Source organism: Cydia fagiglandana, chromosome 2 (assembly GCF_963556715.1).
Source record: "Cydia fagiglandana chromosome 2, ilCydFagi1.1, whole genome shotgun sequence".
NCBI lineage: Eukaryota > Metazoa > Arthropoda > Insecta > Lepidoptera > Tortricidae > Cydia > Cydia fagiglandana.
Window position 1 is genome coordinate 23,501,359 of NC_085933.1, and position 3,491 is coordinate 23,504,849.

General features: G+C 43.6%; 1 non-coding gene across 1 annotated transcript; it reads left to right on the forward strand.

The window, feature by feature from the left end:
- Window positions 1–497: 497 nt before the first annotated feature.
- Trnam-cau (transfer RNA methionine (anticodon CAU)) lies at window positions 498–569 on the forward strand. The gene has a single exon. It is a non-coding gene; the product is annotated as a tRNA-Met (tRNA).
- The last annotated feature ends 2,922 nt before the right edge of the window (window positions 570–3,491 follow it).

Consider the following 3,491-nt stretch of genomic DNA (forward strand, 5'->3'; position numbering starts at 1 on the left):
AGGTACCAGGTATGGTACCTACAATTACATATATTTTATAAGATAATTACCGTGAATTTACTGTGAATAAAACCGACTTAGTCATGTTTTGTATTCTATATAGATCCTATGAAGACGCGTGCCTTGAGTGCCTTGAGTGCGTTGACTCATAAGTACTGTAATGTTATTAAAGGTTCGATTTGACATAATATATCCGCGCGTTTGCAATCCTAACACCAGTTAATTCAAATGATTTTTATAGTTTATTAAATTGAAATAAATTTTAAGTAAATGTTGCTAGTACCATTTTTTTTCGCGCCGCCTTTGGTGATTAAGTAGCTCGGCTCCTAACCATTGTATTCTTAGAAAGTAGGTGATTATAATAGGTAGGTATTGTTATCTCGCCCTAGCAGATAGCTGCCTCCCGATCTATCAGGAGTAAAGTACACCCGTAGTCCCGTACTAAACAGGTTGCGTTGCGCGTTAGGTGTTAGCTAAATTTGGCAACACAAGCATCAAGCAGAGTGGCGCAGTGGAAGCGTGCTGGGCCCATAACCCAGAGGTCCGTGGATCGAAACCACGCTCTGCTAGTGTTTTTTTAAACAAGTTTTACAATTTAAATATTAGTCAACAACATGTAGTTTTTGCTCAGAAACAGTATTCATAGTTTTTGAAATCATCCCATACTTTAGAAAGCCTGCCGCAAAAAGTAGTTTAAATTAATCATAAATAGGTATTCGATATAGGGGGTATTGTCTGAGGAGACTAAGTTTACAACACTCCAAGTAAAGCCACTAACATTTGTTAGTATTTACTATTTATTTTTAACATTATTTTTAATTGTGGTTTCGTAGTTTCTCCACTAATTATCTGGCCAGAAAAATAATACAGAATTCTCCGTTAAAAATATTTCCAGCGCAGCGCAGTGATGTTCACTTGAAAAACATATAATTTCGCTATACAACTTGTTTGTGATTTGTACCCAGCTCAGACTTTCATCTGGAACCAGGGCTGCTTCTTATCAAAACAAATTATATTAATATTATTAAAAAAATAAGTTTTTGGCAATATAAAATCATTTTTGATACACTATTTTATCGCTGACTGTACTTTTATTACCAGAGGCAACTAATTCTCATCGAGACAATTCTAGAAGCCCGAACACTGTTCGGTTGCGTTGTTTTATCATAGAGTTCTTATGACTAGGTTTCGACTTACATTTATATATGTAAATTTTGAGTTTTATCGGGAAGGAATTGGGTCGAATTTTGAATTAACTTGCAAAATTTGATTACAGAGAGACAACAGATCAAGTACCTAAATAAAAGCTTGTAAAAATGTTATCCAATTGTTAAGAAATAAATAAGGGACCACTTGGGAGGGTATTGTTTGTGATTTCGGCGTATGTCCACCAATTTGTAAAAACTATTAAAAAAAATGCTAAATAAATCAATGTTCGGTAATGTAAATATATGTACCTAGGTAAGATCTGTTAACGAAAATATTTGTGGCAGCCCTCGCTGTGTCGCCGCGGGCGTCGCTGAATACAAACAACATCCGTCCTGATAGCACGCATCCACGGCGGCCCTGTCACTCGCGTAGCGCACCCTCGCTATACGTGAGCCAGTATACAGTTGACCTGGAGACCTGTAACACTGTCATTACATATACTAACCATCTGTAAACCAACATGTTTGTGGCAGCCCTCGCTGTGTCGCCGCGGGCGTCGCTGAATACAAAAAACATCCGTCCTGATAGCACGCATCCACCGCGGCCCTGTCACTCGCATAGCGCACCCTCGCTTTGCGTGAGCCAGTATACAGTTGACCTGGAGACCTGTAATACTGTCATTACATACACTAACCATCTGTAAAGCAAAATGTTTGTGGCAGCCCTCGCTGTGTCGCCGCGGGCGTCGCTGAATACAAACAACATCCGTCCTGATAGCACGCATCGACCGCGGCCCTGTCACTCGCGTAGCGCACCTTCGCTATACGTGAGCCAGTATACAGTTGACCTGGAGACCTTTAACACTGTCATTACATATACTAACCATCTGTAAACCAACATGTTTGTGGCAGCCCTCGCTGTGTCGCCGCGGGCGTCGCTGAATACAAAAAACATCCGTCCTGATAGCACGCATCCACCGCGGCCCTGTCACTCGCATAGCGCACCCTCGCTTTGCGTGAGCCAGTATACAGTTGACCTGGAGACCTGTAATACTGTCATTACATACACTAACCATCTGTAAAGCAACATGTTTGTGGCAGCCCTCGCTGTGTCGCCGCGGGCGTCGCTGAATACAAACAACATCCGTCCTGATAGCACGCATCCACCGCGGCCCTGTCACTCGCGTAGCGCACCCTCGCTACACGTGAGCCAGTATACAGTTGACCTGGAGACCTGTAACACTGTCATTACATATTATACTAACCATCTGTAAACCAACATGTTTGTGGCAGCCCTCGCTGTGTCGCCGCGGGCGTCGCTAAATACAAACAACATCCGTCCTGATAGCACGCATCCACCGCGGCCCTGTCACTCGCGTAGCGCACCCTCGCTTTACGTGAACCAGTATACAGTTGACCTGGAGACCTGTAACACTGTCATTACATATACTAACCATCTGTAAAGCAACATGTTTGTGGCAGCCCTCGCTGTGTCGCCGCGGGCGTCGCTGAATACAAACAACATCCGTCCTGATAGCACGCATCCACCGCGGCCCTGTCACTCGCGTAGCGCACCCTCGCTATACGTGAGCCAGTATACAGTTGACCTGGAGACCTGTAACACTGTCATTACATATACTAACCATCTGTAAAGCAACATGTTTGTGGCAGCCCTCGCTGTGTCGCCGCGGGCGTCGCTGAATACAAACAACATCCGTCCTTATAGCACGCATCCACCGCGGCCATGTCACTCTCGTAGCGCACCATCGCTTTACGTGAACCAGTATACAGTTGATCTGGAGACCTGTATCTGTCTTTACACCTACTACCATCTTTAAGGCAACATATTGGAGGAGACCTGTAACAAGTACCATCATTACAATTCGGTCGGCAAACTTTTGACGAAAAGTACCTACCTACCTATCGTAGCAAAAATCAACTGCTTCAGAATTGTCAAGAAGCCACCCCCATACAATTGAATTCACGTATGTTAAAGGATGAGTCACGTTAGACCGGGCCGTGTTCGGACCGCAGCTTCCAGCGCATCGTTTTCTATGGAAATCATCACGAGATCACCTGTCAAGTCATAGAAAGGAAGCTCCGGCCTGGACTCGGCCCGGTTTAACGTGAGTCATCCTTAAAACGACATGCTTATATTACATGAACTAGAATGGTATGAACATTAAGGTAACTTAATTGTCTGGTACTAGTTTTCGTTGCTACAAATTGTAATTAAACTAATTAACACAGAATAAATAATAGTACTAGGTACAGAAGACTCACTCTCTAACAAAACGCGTCTGTTACGATCACCACAGATATGGCCGCTAGGTGGCGACAGCG